The following is a 17,650-nucleotide window of genomic DNA, read 5'->3' as shown; positions in this document are numbered from 1 at the left end:
TCCAGTATGTAGATTTAGCAATCCCTGTTCCCCTATATCTCCAAAACAAAGACCTTCCAACTCTTAATGAAGGGCCTACACTTTTTTAATCTTATATAAATAGGAATGGATACCTAACAAAGTGATTCTACTCCTTTATATATTACAGTTTCATGTTACCCATTTTCCAGTACTACAACATTGGTCAAAAGTGCTCTGAAAGAACCCACCATAACAGATGCTGGTGAAGGAACACTCCATTGATGAAGCATGCCACTTTGTGGATGAGGGATTTACGTCCTTCTTTTGTTTTTAAGAGCAAACATATTTGACAAGTCTTTAGACCCAGTAAGTAGGGCGAGGGGAGTTACTTTCCATACTTTCCATACATGAGCATCCTAGGTCGTTTTGTTAGACATTGATGTGATTGGGGAGGTAGCAATGGAATGACGTGTTAAATTCTCCTCTCATTCATCCAGTATTATTACAGGGCTTCGACTGCCGCTGTTGCAAGAGCAAACACTCACACAGACGAGTGTGGCCTTGGCAGGGTCACTGAAAACGGCAGTTGCAAATGTCTAGTCACCCACAGTTAGGTGCCTCTTGAGCTGGGTTGGACCAAAAAGATGCCTGTTGTGTGTGCCCCAGATTCCAAATAAGCAGATTTACTGGGCCCTGGGACACAGGTGCACAACAACCAGTCAGTCACATTCAGCAGCTCCCAGCAACGCAGCCTCTAGATCTACTAAGCAGCTTACAAGGATCTGATGGGCCCAGATCAAGGGTCCCATCTACCTTTCCAGAGCAGTATAGGCCTAGCCTCTTCTGTGATCCGGGCTCCATCAATACAGCATTGGGCAACACCACAATGTGAAAGACCAGCTTGGCAAATGGTGACACCGAGAACTGGAATCTAGCCATTAGGAGAGACCAGTGAGTAAAGAGGAGTGTATATGTTTATGACTAAAGTAAATATGCTGCAAGAGAAGAGAAAATCTAATCCAAATCCAGAATGCAAGAACAGGAATGGTCCATTGGCAGAACTGGAATGTTGCTGGAGACTCTCTGTGCCCTTCAACAATGAAACTCTCTGGAGGAGCCACAGGCCAAGTAAATGGTGGGCAAAGGTTGAACTGTGAGAAAAGGTTTGACTGACCCACTAAACCACACCCCAGCTTGAGTATTGCAAGCTTTGCATGCAATATCGTCTCTAACTGGTCACACAGTCTGGCTGCTGTTAATACTTTGGCTCCTATGCCACTTTATTATAGTGACACACACAGAGCAGTCACTCTCATAAACAACCACCAAACACAGAGATCACATGGTAAGGTACCCTCAGGGTATGTGCAGATATCAGAAAAGAACTAGGCTCTTCAATATAAATGACCATCGCCAGACTCTCAACTTTAGAGGATCAAGGGGACCTGGTGAAATACTTTCACCCATAGGTGCCCCATCATCCCTCTTATGGGGACAAAAGTGGAACCTCCAGGAGCCGTTCTTCCCTACTTAAGCTTACCTCCCAACCAATGTTCCATCTAATTATTTGTTTCTCTGTGGAGCACTGACCTATTTGTTTGTGCACATTTCATGATTGTATGTGCAACAGAGTGATAAGAGCAAACATGATATTCCTTTCTATTGGGGCTAAAATTGACACCTCTCCATACATGTAAACATGGTTAACAGGTTAATTGAAAGCACATTTCCTTACCATTTTTTTTAAAACAGGACCTTTAGAAATTGTTCTCAGAGGGAGCCATACATTGATCAAATTCTTTGGATTCTGTTACCTGTATCTGGGACCAGAGTGCCTACAGAGAAACAGAAACAGTGCAACCCATTAATAACCATAGACATGTTATGTGGGTCAATGGGTACCACTCGGAAGCAGAGATAGCTCCACCAAAGGAATTATAGACACCACAGTAGTGGCCCTATGGAATGCACACTTAAGCAGAGATGACACAATCCAAGGGAAACCATAGAGTCTACAACGTGGGTTTATGCTGGAAACAGAAGCGGCAAAGGCACTGCTCACTTGATTGGATGCAACGGGCTAACCTATGAAAGGAGGGGTTGTAATATAGTCTTGTAGAGGAAAATAGAAATTAGAATGAAGAGAAGAGGTGAGATAGAAGTGGGTGGAAAGAAGGGAAAGGGAACATAAATGGAGTGACACCTGGACAAGGGCCATACAAGGCCATGACAGGCCCAATTTGGGATGACGACATCAGAAACCATCCTCAAACTCATCACCCTTTACCAAGATACCACAGGATGAGAGGTTAAACAGTGGAGCGTAGGGGATTTACTGCTGAGTGAATCACTTGACTGAAATTTTTTAGCCTACGATGGCTTTGGAAAGGAGGCATGAGGAAAGTGGTTGAGGATAGGATTTTTTTAAAGGATTATGGGGGTCCGAACAAGACATGTTTTGGGGGCTCCTGTTTGCAACAACTCTCAGTTGTATTACTCTTGTTTTGCTACGTCGAGCTCAGATAGTGCCAAACAATACTGAATTATAGTTAAACTTTCAGAAACAGGGTCACACAAATATAGTTAATATACGACTTGCCCCGTGGTCACAAAATCCCTCAGATGACCCCAAGTAGAGAAAGACAGCGTAAGATGTAGAGCTAGTCTGGAAGAGGAAGAAAGGTTGAGATAAAGAAATAGACTGAGGTGAAATAGACTTGGAAGGTGGGGACCATTGGCAATTGGCCACTTTGCCCATGCCATAAAACATCTTTAGTTGACGAGAGGTATTGTGCCCAGATGAGATAAAACTGGGGCGAAGGGCAAGAGTTACTCACAAAAGGTCATGTTTATTGAAGAGCCCGACTATGAAGGCAGATATATCAAAGCATTAGCTAACTAAGGGTTCTGTTTCCCCCAAATTAGCCAGTACTCTCTGTAAAATTAGAATGTGACAACATAGTATCAGAAAGTACAACATGCAAATTAGGGTGCACCCCATATATTTTGCACCAGTTCAATATGTATCAAGAAGGGGCCTTGCATGCCAGCTGCTCCAAGGGTCGCCTCTGTAATCCGAACCCAGGTTCATTTGTCAATTTGAAGCAAAATAAGACTACAATTCCCAGAAGGCATTAAAGGAAAGCGCAGCGCAGGAACCATGGCATCCCACCAATAATGCTGACCTAAAAATGATACCTTCATTTGAATTCTGTTGCAAATACTCTTATGATCTGTAAAACAAAAAAGGACTCAGACATGCATGTTTTTGCAGACCATCGTATTTTTGCTTACATTTTATGTGACTCTCTCTTTTGTTTATAAAACAATCAAATTAGTTGAAACTTCAATATCGTTATAATGTTTAAAGTGTACTGAATTTAAATTAAAGTATTGCGCTCGCCTAGCAACAGAGACACTCTGAATGAAATACTGTTTGTATAATTAAAGAACATTTTTGACAGTTCCTTTAAAATTCATACATACACATGGCATATCATGTCTGACCTCCCCCACACCCACACACTAAAATAAATGTTTTATAAAGGATGTGCTTTGTATGTCTTACAATGGAAAATTAAAAAACTACACATGCCCTCCGTCCTAAGCACCATTCGCTCAAGAATCATGTCACGACTTCACCTCAGAGATCCTTGTTTCAAATGTATAATTCCCAGTGGCGGCTACTACGCTAAGGCGCAGGAGCGTCGCCCCACTGTTTTTTTCACCAGTATCAGAAAAAAATGAAATGATAATAAATCAGTTATTATCATTTTATTCTTCCTTTTTGGGGCACTTCAGCTTTGTGAGGTGATGCGGGGCGGGTCTGACAGAGCAGCCGAGGAGTGGTTTGCCCCCACTTCCAAGTGCGCAGTAACTGTTTGGCTGGCCCTCTCGGGCCACCGACCCAGTCAGGTGCACTATCCCTCTTCTCCACCTAGGCTGCATTACAGCCTGGCTGGAGAACATGCCTAGGCCCCCATGCCCTGTTTGAGAAACAAGTCATGGCGCTCTGACCAATCACAACTCTGCATTGCAGTGGTGTGATTGGCTCAGGGAAGGCTGGGTGCCTCCAGGCTGCTTCCTGTTCCTGCTGTTGGGAGGAGGAGAGACGCGACCAGGAGGAGCGATAAGGAGGACGCGGCAAGCAGGTAAGTACAATTTTTTTTTGTTTAACCGTCACCCACCGCCCCCTTGCACCTCTCCCACCCCGCCTGCTTCCCCTCCACCCCGATCGGTGCCAGCTGCTGATGACAATACCTGTCTGCCTCTTCCAGGAAAGTAGTTGAGGAGTTGCACTTTCTTATTTTACATTTATTGCTTTCCTATTAAACAAGCATTTGCAATGCAGTAGGTCTCACATTTATGCGAGATAAAGCTATCAGCATTGTAAATGACAATGCCTTTAATTTATGTTTTAAAAACAAACATAAATAAAAGGCATTTACAATGCCAATAGCTCAAAACCGCGTAAATGCGACCCCTATCGCATTGCAAATGCTTATCCTTGAGTGTAAAAACCCCACAGGAAAGGCCGATCTCGGAATTTATTATTTAGATTATTTTCTGAGATCCCTCCCAAGTGAAGCTTTTTGGCCATATTGTTTAAAATGTATGTTTTAATATGAACCCACTAATTCAAATTTGAATTTAAAAAAATGAATGGGGGAGAGAACCCCCCCTCAACCTTCAACAGGAAGTTCAGGCTTGCTTACTTGCTCGTTCAAACCCATTCGCGATGTGCTGTAAAGTAGGGAGTATATTATTTCCTTGGCTACGCCACTCCCTTGTGTATGGTGCTGTGCATTATGCAGTGAAAGGAATCGTGTTTCAACCATGCTTTAGCATAATCATGAATAGTTTGAACTATATGTGAGAGTAACATTTCGGGCATAACGGTTTGTACTATACGTGAGTGTAACACTTCCGCGGGTGCCTCAAAATAATTTGAAATGATAAGGAATGCTGTTTATTGGATATCTCATTGACCAATTGTACTAATTGAAATAAATTCCCCATTCTGTTCCGCTCGAGATATAGGCAGTACTTCCAGAATGCTCGAGCAAATCGGATGTTTGTAGTACAAGCAACCTGTGTTTGTACGGCTGACCGTGGTCAGCCCTCTAGTATCACCTGGGCACCACACACCTCCCCCCCACTTTTAGGGGCAGGGAGTCGGGCAGAGTCATCTCAGCATGGTCGCGGTGCGCTATGGAGCGTCACTTCCTGGGCGCCTGGTCTGGGGGAGGGTATATAGGCCTCCCCCACCATCTTAGCGACCTCTTTAGCGCGCCCAACACGCCGTCTTGAAAGGTTATACGATTGTCATGTCGAGATTAGCTGGTTGGGAGGTCGCGTTTTGTGAGGTGAGTCGTTGAGGCCTTGGGCCAGCGTAAGGGGGAGCCCACCGCAGAGGTTTCCCCTGTGGATGAGCTTGCCCAGTTCGGTGGGGTGCTCGGTGCAGGCAGCAGGCTGGGGCTGGTTGGCCTGATCATCGTCGCGGGGCCGATTATCTGGCGGGCTGAGGTGAATGCTAAATCAGGCTTCCTGCCTCCCGGCCGGCTGCTTCAGGCCCGCTTCACTCCCTAAGGTAGCGGGTGCTACCGCAGAGTCTCCGGTCCTGGTTGGGCCTAGTGGGCGTGGGGGGCTGAGTGGTGTCAGAGGTTGGCCCGACTGCTTGTTTGCACGTCTCGCCTCGTTTCCCCGCCAGCTTTCCCGTGGACCATATGTAAGCGGAAGGGGGGTAGTCGATAACCGCCCGCGGGGCAGAGTTTAATCACAAGCTCTGGGTGCTCGCTCCGGCGTGGGAGATGGGGGCGGGGGGTAACTGCAATCCGCTCCTTCAGTTCGCCCTCCCCCCACGACTTTGTATGGTAAATAATGTTTCTTCCGGGGCCCTTTGGCTGGGCAGGCAGATTTTCTAGTGTTTGGGGGCCGCAGCCTTATATCTCTGCATGCCACCTTATTCGAAAGCGGGCGGCATACATGTGCGGATCACAGAGCGAGGTCTGACTTTGTTGTTGGGGTGTCTCCCCATGTGGGGCCCGTGGGGTGTTCGCTGTGGTAATGCAAAGCGAGCCATGTGGTCCAATTCCTGTGCCCCACACCACCCCCCCTTCCTTGGATTGTCTCCTGTCTCGTTGCTGGGCGGGTCACAGGCGCCGCTGATGCAGCTGTAGCACAGGCTGCGTAACTGGGACAGAGAGTTAGTGGTTAGGGCGGTCGGCTTTTAGGCCGGGGACCCGGGTTCGAGCATGGCAAGAGGCTCCTACAGCCCCTGATGCTGCGATCACTTTATCTACCTGAGCGTAGGGTAACAGGGTTTGGGTGCGCAAGGCCCCTGCCCTGCACCCCGTGATGTCCACATGTTCAGGGTTTCGGGAAGGATTGGAAGCGTGCTTTGTTCATGGTGGCTCACCAGCAAGGTCAGGCGTCGAGGTCGGTAGACACGGTGCTTTGGAGCGTTTCTCCGGTTTTCAGCACAGTGGAAGTTGCCGCACGCTGTAGCGGGGTCAGGTCCGTGTCCCTTCGTTGGGTACATTGGGTAGGACGAGACGGTGTATGAATGTCTTCCGATGTAATTGTTAAGCCCTGTCATTATGTTACAGGGTGCAGGCTTTTGCTTTCAGAGGTATGAAGGAGGGATTGTCAGTGCATCCTTCCCAACCGCTCCTGCCTGCACAAAAGAGGTGTGTATGGTTCGCATCGGTGGGCCTGGCAGGGGGAGGAAAGGCCCTGATATTTGGTAGTCCCGGGCTATACTGCAGAAGGGCTTAAGGTCCTTCCACTGCCAGTGGTGAGTTGTGAGGCCCCTTGCCTTCGAGTTTTCGCATCGGGCCTCAGGACACATGGCCCACAGAATTCAGTGTTTACTTGACAGTTGGTGTGGTGCACGCAGGGACCGGGCGGGGCCCTTCTACTGTCCTTGTGTGTAATCCCACACACCTGACTGTTGGGCACCTCACAGCTGTCTATTCTGCTCATCTGCAGCGGGTCCAGAGCTGTGGGTTAGCTGTGGGTTATGTGCCCCTGCGGGCCGGTTTATGCTCCTCATTCAGCACGGATGCACTGTGAGGTGCTGATGGGCACAGCATGGAGGACCGGGTGGAGCTACCCCCTCACCCGGGTGTACTTGCTGCTTGGAAAAGGTGTGACACTTCCATGCCGAGATGGAGCGCAAGGGGTGGATTCACCGGGTTGAGCTCTCTGTACAGTGCGAGGGGGCGCGAGTTAGGCCGGGTGTTTTTGTTGTATAGGAATGCAGTAATACATAAGTTCAGAAGTTGATTTCAAAGAATCTAGCAGCCAGGGCGAACAGAGCGTTGTGAGGTGTCATGTGGTTGGCAGGCAGGACGCTGGGCGTTGGCAGGATGAGGCTTTCGGCCAGGGGGTAAACCAGGAAGCCTGTTGAAAACGCACCTCGGACAGGGCTGCCAGCTTGTTTGTAGGCTGTCTGCATTAATTTAGGCCTGGCGCCATGGGTATGAGTGGCACACTTTATGCATTGGAGCTGCTGCTTCAAGGCAGGGTTGTTATTCTTATCAAAAGATATCACGCCATGGAGTGCAGTGTTTTAGGTGTGGCATATCATGCTTACTCAGCGGAGGCGGATGGAAATGTCCTGTGTGCAAGTTAGCCTACATTTTCCACGGACAGCTCCAGCTGGTTATAATCACATGAACGCTGAGTGTCAAGGGAATATAGTCTATACCCCTTTCCCTAGGAAACCTGCAAACTTGATAGGCACTCTGAAACGATACTCTTTAAGTGCTTTAGGGAAACTTATTGTGAGAGGAGAGGAAGTGGCATAACGGCCAGAAGTGCTGACTTTTGAGCGGGAACTCCCGGTATACGTTGTGGTTTTGTTTACCATGCAACACCTATTAACTTAGCAGACAGTGGCTACAGGTCCCTGGCTATGCCAGTATCAGAACTCATTCCTGATGTCATTCCGGATATTTACATGTTCTTTGCTCCTCAGTAATTCAGCGAGTTTCAGGCGCACCGGATTGTGGTTTGGATGTGCCCATCTCCTGTACTTAACGGTGCCAGGCTGTTCAGACTGACTGTGTATATTTGTGATACTGTGCTCCATTGGAGCTACGTCAGTTTCATACCGTACCAGGCAGGGGCACCGACTGCCTTGTTAAGCTGTTGTTAATCCTTACGATGTGGCATACCAGCCAGAGCTGCAGTGTTTGGCGAGTTTTGGCACTGGCTAACAAACCGGTGATTCTGGGCAAATCCCTTAATCTCCCCGGGTCTACGTCAATTGACTCTGTCCTTGTGTAATGTTACTGGTCCTCATGTTAAAGCTCTCTATACCTGCTGGTCAGGTTCGCGCGATACGTAACTGCAACAACTTGCCTGGGGTCCTCCACAGGCCATAGGGTGGGTGAATTCCATTATTCCAGCCAGTCGGAATAGGAAAGAAGCAGTTAGTTGGTCCATAAGGCAGTATTTGGCCCAGCAGGACATCGCACACAGGTTGGACTGTGTTGCGTCCAGGAGAGAGTATAGAGCGGGAACATTGGCTGGCGTAACTTGTGGGCAAATGCACCGCAGCACTCTGCAATGCAGGAAGATCTAGGAGACAGCCGTGACCTGAAGAGCCTCACATCATTGACCTTGAATAAGTCGTATTAGATTGCTTTCATCGCTCGCAAGGCCACAAGGGCCATGTTTTGGGCCAACTCTGTCAGGCATTGGGGGTGCGGTCTGGAGAGATGTGCAGGGAGGGAAGGGCCCTGCAGTTCACTCAGTCACGCTGCACGTGACTCAATTGTCTCACTTGCGCTTGTGACAATCTGCCACGAGTTGGCGCTGTCTGTCTATTTTAGAGATGACCCGACAGGCATGGACTTATTCAATTGCAATTAAAATCACTATTGCCTGCTGTCCAAGCCCTTCGTATAGATTGGAGGGCTTAGAATAAGGGGAATTATCACGCTTGCACGAGTGTCAGGGTTAGTAGTTGTGGTGTAACTATGATCGGCAGTACGGCAGGAGCAAGGTGTGGTGCAAAAGGAAGTGGCCGCTTGGCGTGAGTCCTGGCATATAGTGGCACAATTGTCATGTGTTCCGTAGAACTGCCTTGCTGTATGTAGTGCGGGCATATGCTGATTCTAGTTTCGCGCAATATTAGGCGTCTCTATGTATGTGTCGCCGTGAACAGCTCTAGGTCAGAACTTGTGGTTTACTCAGTTGGCATTGCGGTGCGTCTGCCTTGGTGGTAACCGGACAGGGTGACCTGGGTGGGGCGAAACAGTATATCAGTTTGGGGTTGATTTTTGGTGCCTTAAACCAATTTTTACTGCAAGGGCGCCATAAAGTGGGAAGACCACTTGGGGGCAGTGTCTTCCACTTTGTCTGAACAGGAATGAATAATGTCTTCTTTCACTAATACTGATAATGGGCATTGCTCCATCCTTCTCAGCAAGGTAGACCAAAGCGGGTCGACATGCCCTTTGACGTTGATGAGCTTTCATTCAATGCTTCTTTCATAGAACTATTCTATCCAATTTTAATTCAGTAGTTTGGATGGTACCTTTGTCTCAAATCCATCAATATTTAATTGAAGATCTGGTGACTCGCTGTCCGCCGGTCCTTGTTGAAGACTGTCGCATGGCACCCGAGTTAAATCGTGGGCCATGTAGGTTTCAATTGTTTCAATATCAGTTCTGTCTGGGCAATCAACCCAATCGATGTCACGAGTGACCACTCAGGTGGTCATTGTTTCCCGGGCTCCCCCACTAGCACTCGTGCATGTCAGGGGGGCCAAGGTAGGGCGCTCCAGAGAGGTCCACCTTCTCTTTAGTTTTGTTGGTTTCGAAGTAGGCAGGAACTGTACTTCTCCCCTCAGGGGGCTTTAAACCGTAGCGGGTTCTTCTTGGATGTGGCACGGCTGTGTCCGGCTGTCCGTTGGTTTGCATTATATCGATGTGGGGTTCTAACTAGTGTATTATGCCCAGGTGGCAAGCATGGAATTTGAACGTTCTTTCACCTTTACCAGAGTCACCTGTTTGCCCCCCGGGTGTATGTTTGGATTGCGATATCATGAGGGTTACTGGTTTGTGGCCGATTTTGGGGGAAGTGGCCCCATTGGCTAGTTCCTGCATGATGCAGAGGTTTCCTGGTGGTTCTTAATTGGCACTAATGCTTTAGACATCTATTCCTTCCCACGTGTCCTCATAGTGCCCTCACTAATGGAACGATATTGATAAGTTGGATACTTGGCATCTAGTATTGGGACAATCGCCGAACCTCCCATGCGCCTTATAAATCCAGGTTCAGCATCATAGGGTTCGTGGAGAAATCCCGGCAGATGGTATTTTGTTGACCACAGAACAGGGTGATATGTCGCCTATGTCATTGAATTGGATGACATCTGCATAGCTACAGGTGGATAGCCCATTGGTTGCTTGAGGCACATTGGTGCAGGATAATTATTGTTTTACTCTAGGAAACGGGGATCTTATGCCCAGGTTCCATCTTTCTTTGCCTTCGGTTACCAGCCCAGTGGTGAGAAAGTACAATTTTACACTTACTCTGGGCAATTACAATGGAAGGAGAGGTGCTGCGAAGGCAAAGCCTTGGCCCCTGAGGGACTATATTTAATTGTAGTTGTGTGGGAGTGGGGCTCGCAAGCTTGTCTCGTCTTGCTATGTCTGGTCGATGCAGCTAAAATGTGCCCTCTGCAAACAAGGGCAGGTTACAGGTCACTTCAGTTAAGACCTATTCACGCGCGCTTTAGCAAAATGTTTGGTAAACACTGCATTAGAGCAAAATGGCGACAGGGTATTCAGACAATGTGGCATTCCCAATATTCAGGAAAGGGCAGGTATTTGCATATAATGTTCCCATCTGGTTCCCACAGACTTGTCTGCCCCCTGGGATATCCTTCTATGGGCTAGAACCAGAGACTGGAAGGGGCACCTGCTGTGACCTGTGTCCCAAATACGTTGTAAGCCAGTGCTGGGGTAGATGTCCTTGAAGAGCATGATTACTTCCTGGGTTGTTCCAGTGAAAATTGTGTATTTAAGGTTTGCATGACCAATACGGTTTGTGGTATCTCCTAGCGGACCCACTGAAGTTGTACTACAGCTAAGCAGGGAACTGGGAATCGGGGTTTCAGTCACTGTAGCAGGTTTAAGGCATCCAGGGTCGTAAATGGACAGTAGGTACTGTGCATCTGTGATCCGACAGTAGTTAGGCAAGCGGGTTGCGCTGCGTAAGTTGTAATTGCACAAAAGGGTGAGGTGTCTCCTACAGGGGGCACACAACATATAGTTTCAAACCAGCTTTGATACCATTAAGGTGTTCTCCAGGGTTTAGCAATCAAAGGGGTTTGTGCAATTGTCTGGTCAACGGGGGCAAAGTAAGGGCACCCCAGAACCAAGGGTAGGTGACATGTTCCTGCAGTTAAGCACAAATGCCCCGCCCAGTTAGCTATATTAGCCCCGCTGGGTTGGGATGCTGTCAGCCATCATGGTGTGCTGCGGTCCCAAGAAATGGGGGAACAAGGTGTCAACCACAAAAGGCTACTATGTAAATAGAACATTTGGCACGTCCAGTGTTCAACAAGAAATTAAAAATTTAACAGAACAGGTAATTTTCCACCGCCGGGGCTGCACAGTATGCGAGGTGTGAACCCCCCCACCCCGCCCGCCATCTGGGAGTATTCTAGGAGGGGGGTAAAGTAGGATTTAGTCTATCATTAATGTTAGACACCATATTATAGACAGTGGGCACTGTTGCCCATAACGAATAAGGGATACATGGCAAGGGCAGGAGGGCACCCTTGCTCATTGTCACATACTTCTAGTTATGAACTTCCTGGGCGTCATCATTCAGAGAGCAAAGGGACTGTTCAAAGGTTAAGTATAATTCTTCTCACCCTAATAGCCAAAGTAGGCAGACGGGTTGGGGGAGCGGTCACATAGCATGTGGGCTGCTGTCCCATAGATGGGGCACGCAGAGGTTCAGGCACACACGGTGCTAGAAGGACGGCAGCTAGGTGAGATCAGCAAATAGATGGGGCAATGTGAGCCATGGTGTCTGCAATTGTCCCGCCCAGAGTTGGCACGGGGCTAGGTCATGTGTTGCAGTGGAACTTTCCCGCATGAGGGTGAATAGTCCTTGGCACAAGTTCACAGGCCAAAAGGGCCTTTGGTTTCATCAGACACTAGCTGATCCAGGCTAATGTCAGGGGCTATTGTGATATAGATGGTGTCCATCTATCACCAGTAGGGATGGTTCACTTTCATCTAGAGTTGCAGGCGGCTCTAGACAGGAGAAGTTGAGGGTAAGACTATAGCTGTTGTGGTGGGGGGCTTTGGCGGCGACGGTGGCCGCCTCCAGAGCTGTGGCGGAGTTACAAGGCGATCTGGAAGCAGACGGGTACAGAAGGGTACCTCTGCGCGGCACCATAGGGGGTGCCAGAGCAAAATCCTAGGAGCCTCATGGGAGGTTCCTGGAAAACCATGTCTGTACCCCGTTAGTCCTTCAGGTGGTTGTGGGCCTGAACAACCGGGGGTTTGCATTGCTATGCTCTGCCTTGAAAGGGGCGTGAGTAATAAGGTCATGTAATCCGGGAAGAGGATCACCAGTAAGGGCAGCACAGGTGGGGTTCGCCCCAGTGCTGCCTGGCTCATCAGGCGGGCAAGCGGCCCAGTTGGTTGCCTGCCCTTGGGTCGCCCATAAGATAACCCACCTATTACATAATGGTGTATGTAATAAACCTGCATCAACTTTACCCAAACAAGAACTGTGTTGTGTGTTAATTTATTTGCATGCATGTTATGTTGCAGGGTGGGAAGGGATGCCAATGGTGATACTATGCGGCTAACCGCGGCCCCCGCAGGGGGCCACTAGAGTAGTCAGCCCTCTAGTATTACCTGGGCACCACACACCTCCCCCCCCTTTTAGGGGCAGGGACTCGGGCAGAGTCCACCCAGCCTGGTCGAAGCGCGCTATGGAGCGTCACTTTCTGGGCGCCTGGTCTGGGGGAGGGTATATAGGCCTCCCCCACCATCTTAGCAACCTCTTTTGCGCGCCCGACATGCCGTCTCCCACCCTACCGCTTACCCGGCATGGTTTGTGGTAGGCAGGAGGCAGAGAATGTTTTAATGTGCTCTTTATCGATACAGGCTGAGTTGCAGGGCGATCTGGAAGCAGACGGGTACAGAAGGGTACCTCTGCGCGGCACCATAGGGGGTGCCAGAGCCAAATCCTAGGAGCCTCATGGGAGGTTCCTGGAAAACCGTGTCTGCGCCCCGTTAGTCCTTCGGGCGGTTGTGGGCCTGAACAATCGGGGGTTTGCATTGCTACGCTCCGCCTTGAAAGGGGCATGAGTAATAAGGTCACGTGATCCGGGAAGAGGATCACCAGTAAGGGCAGCACAGTTGGGGTTCGCCCCAGTGCTGCCTGGCTCATCAGGTGGGCAGGCGGTCCAGTTGGTTGCCTGCCCTTGGATCACCTGTAAGATAACCCACCTATTATATAACGGTGTATGTAATAAACCTGCAGCAACTTTACCCAAACAAGAAATGTGTTGTGTGTTTATTTATTTGCATGCATGTTATGTTGGAGGGATGGGAAGGGATGCCAATGGTGATACTTTGATTGGTGGATAGGGCTATCCAGTAAAAAATATACAAGCATTTGTCCTTTAAAATGTGCTCTACTATATGTGATTGCAACAATTTGTCGGATGCTTGGGTGTGACTTTACATTGAGAGGCGTTACAACAAACAAATGATGGACGGAATGCATTCCGTCCATCATTTGTTTGTTGTAACGCTTTACATTGAGAGGAGCGCTGCTATTCGGCGCTTTACTTTTTATATACCTGCTGGATGAATATGCATGCTGTGCTCCTGGCCTAGATACAGACAGCATGTCCTATCATGCTCCCGGCAGAAGGCACCTGTCAAGCAGACTCCCAGCAAACAGGCTGCACTACCAGAGGACGTCACCTTTAAAACGCCTAGCCCTCCAAAAAAAGAAACCACAACGCTGTGGTTATTGATTAAGAACAAGCACAGGAGTAATACCCGTAGACCCAACTGAGATTTGGGTGAATACTGTATAAATGCGACAATATCTCAGCGGGAATTATTGGAATTATTTAGACTGGTATGTACAAGACATTACAGAACGCAAACAAAAAAGAGGAGGCTCAAAGTTGTTCTTTTCAAAGCGCCAATCGGCGTCATATATTTAGAAGATCAAGAAAATTTTTAAACAGTGATAGTCAGAGCACGATAGAGTATGAATACTCAGGCAACCATAGTGTAGAAGGTGTACAAAAGTGCTCGTGTTTGTGAAACAACGGCGCAAGTGACAACGTGAATAAACCACAGCAAACGGCGCAAAAGAATATGCAATATATACAATTAAAAGGTTCAAATAACAATTTACTCAATGATATAATTGGTATTTTTCATTATTTCAATGAACCAAGTTAACATGCACCAAAGAGGTTTGGGCTGGTGGATGATGGTCGACGGCGTTTCGATCCTGTCAATTTAGGATCATCTTCAGGACCTGGGTCGCCTAGTTAGGGAGTGCTCTGGCGCACGTGGAGTGAGCGCTGAAGTGCAAAGATATGTTCAACTGCAATTGAATTCCACAGTAGCGGGAAGGGTGCGAAAATTCACCCTAGAAGTCAAGGCTGGTGTTACGCAGGACGGGCAAAGCTTGCATGGGTACCAGGGGTCCAAAGCCTGAACAAAATCGACGGTAGCAAGGTAATAAGCCGAGACTTCCCAGGACGGGCAAAATTGCAAGGGTCCGGAGGGTACAGCGCCCGGTGAGTGATGGAACGGGAGTGAAGGCTAAAGTTGCGGTGGCTCACAGTGGACTGATCGTCCACTGTGAGCACACATCCGTGGCTCACCCCGTCTCCTGAGGATTCACTTCTGATCCGGATTCATTCCTGACTTGCTGCCTGGCATACTGACGCCACCGCAAATTTAGCCTTCACTCCCGTTCCATCACTCACCAGGCGCTGTACCCTCCGGACCCTTGCAATTTTGCCCGTCCTGCGAAGTCTCGGCTTATTACCTTGCTACCGTCGATTTCGTTCAGGCTTTGGACCCCTGGTACCCATGCAAGCTTTGCCCGTCCTGCGTACCACCAGCCTTGACTTCTAGGGTGAATTTTCGCACCCTTCCCGCTACTGTGGAATTCAATTGCAGTTGAACATACCTTTGCACTTCAGCGCTCACTCCACGTGCGCCAGAGCACTCCCTAACTAGGCGACCCAGGTCCTGAAGATGATCCTAAATTGACAGGATCGAAACGCCGTCGACCATCATCCACCAGCCCAAACCTCTTTGGCGCATGTTAACTTGGTTCATTGAAATAATGAAAAATACCAATTATATCATTGAGTAAATTGTTATATGAACCTTTTAATTGTATATATTGCATATTCTTTTGCGCCGTTTGCTGTGGTTTATTCACGTTGTCACTTGCGCCGTTGTTTCACAAACACGAGCACTTTTGTACACCTTCTACACTATGGTTGCCTGAGTATTCATACTCTATCGTGCTCTGACTATCACTGTTTTGATCTTCTAAATATATGACGCCGATTCGCGCTTTGAAAAGAACAACTTTGAGCCTCCTCTTTTTTGTTTGCGTTCTGTAATGTCTTGTACATACCAGTCTAAATTATTCCAATAATTCCCGCTGAGATATTGTCGCATTTATACAGTGGTTATTGATTAAGGCATGCCAGGGAATATCCATTAATACAACAAAATGTCACTGAAAAAACAAACAACTGAGCATATTTTGGATTGGCAACGCACACTATGCACCCTCTCTCATACGCCCCAAAAATATAGCAAAACACAGTTGCAACATGCAAAGAAACAGCACAGCAGCTTCTTACAACAGCTAACACTAGTTGCAGCCACCAACAAACACATGACTAGATGCAGCAATATCTTCAGAGCAAATGGTATACATGAAAGAAAGAAAAAACGTAAGGGGCAGCCCCCCTCCTCCCTCACAATCTTCTAAATAGGGGCAATACAGTGGTATCCTACACAGGGCGTTTTACAATGACCGGAGTTGGGGTTGCCAGGACCCCAGGAAAGATGCAAAAGCAACAAAGAGCAAAGACCGGGTGCCTACCTTTGACTTGGGCGTCATACTCTGCCAGGATTTCCTTGTCCTTCCTAAACCTGGCTGGAGACGTCATGTTTACAGCGTTGCCAGAAAAGCCAATCCGTTTTCTGACGATGCCCTCCATAAACAGGCAAAGGTGGTAGGTGGCAAAAAAACACTTCGGAGCGACGATCCTGGGTGTTTCCCTTGGTTTTATCTCCCCCAGATGGAGCCATCTGTGCAGGGGCTTGGAGAGAGCTGGAAGCAGTTGGCGCGTCCCTGCGCTAGACCTGGGGCTTCTCCTGCAGCACCCCTACCCCAATCACTGGTCTTGCCCTTCAGAGGGGGAACCTCACGCAGCCGCATGCATCGTCATGCCCGCTCCCTGGTGAGGTGCAGGGGCACAGTCCGGTGCAGAGGAATATTAAACATATATGTGCATGGCGGCCCATGAAGCGGGCGCCATGGCAATAAAAAAAAACAAAGTAGTCCCTACACAAATCAAACACAGCCCTAGAGCGCAAATAAACTGTAGTTGGTCGGTGCTGCCTGAAAAGGAAGTGACGTCTCGGACTGCCAGCCAATTAGGAGCCAGAAAAACAGGAACGCCGGACAGACCCAATCACAAGCAGCAGGCGGGATTACTCTCTGTATTTGGATTACTTCAGGTCTTGCAGACAGCGCATGTGCGCTACCTAGGCTCGACCTAAAAATTAAGAGATCCAGATTACAGTTTTTTCATCTCATTCAACTGGCAACAACATGATTACTGTATACATCGTTTAAATAGTACACATAGTTTATACATTTAGTTTTACGGACCCAATTTGTATATTTAGTATGCTTTTATTTTAAATATATTACTACCCGGACAAACAAATTCCTTGCATACAAACTGGCAATGTGCGTCAATCCTAGGCAATTGTGATGCAGTTTCAGAAACATTGTGTCCTTTTCTTTCCCTCTAGTATCTATGATCTATGCTGGGGAGGAGGAGCCACACCTTAAACAATGAGAGTAAGGCGGCCGTACCAAAAATAATAGACAACTTGCCTTGGGCAATGAACTGAGGGATGTTCTAGTTGTGTTTCTTTTGTCTGTCCCTTTACGCTTCAGCTATATTAACAGCTCTTCTCCTGTCAGCAGGATGTCCCTTTGTTTTGTGGGCTCCTTAAGTTCCCCTGCGTGGTGAAAATCACTCAGTACATGCAGCCAGCTTAGAGGGGACCTATCTTCTAGCCCAATCTTGTCCAGCAATTCCCTCATCCACAATCTATGTAATGTTGTGCTCTCCTACAATGAACCATCTTTTCCAGGCCCACACTCCAAACAAAACACTACAGTTCTTCATCAATGAGTGCTTGTGTAGTGATGTGTCATATACCTGAGCCTCATTCACATTATGTGGCAGGTGGTGTGACCATACATTGTAAACAATGAGGGAACTGATCCGCTAAGGCACACATCTAGAGAGAGCAGGGTCAACACAAAGAACAGGCACCAAGGATTCAATCAGCTTTGGCTGTGAAGTAATGACACCACCACAACACAGTATCAAGCTGTAGGCTTC

This window comes from Triturus cristatus, chromosome 7 (genome assembly GCF_964204655.1).
Source record: "Triturus cristatus chromosome 7, aTriCri1.1, whole genome shotgun sequence".
Lineage (NCBI taxonomy): Eukaryota > Metazoa > Chordata > Amphibia > Caudata > Salamandridae > Triturus > Triturus cristatus.
The sequence above is the reverse complement of the archived record's forward strand: the minus strand, read 5'-3'. Positions refer to the sequence as shown.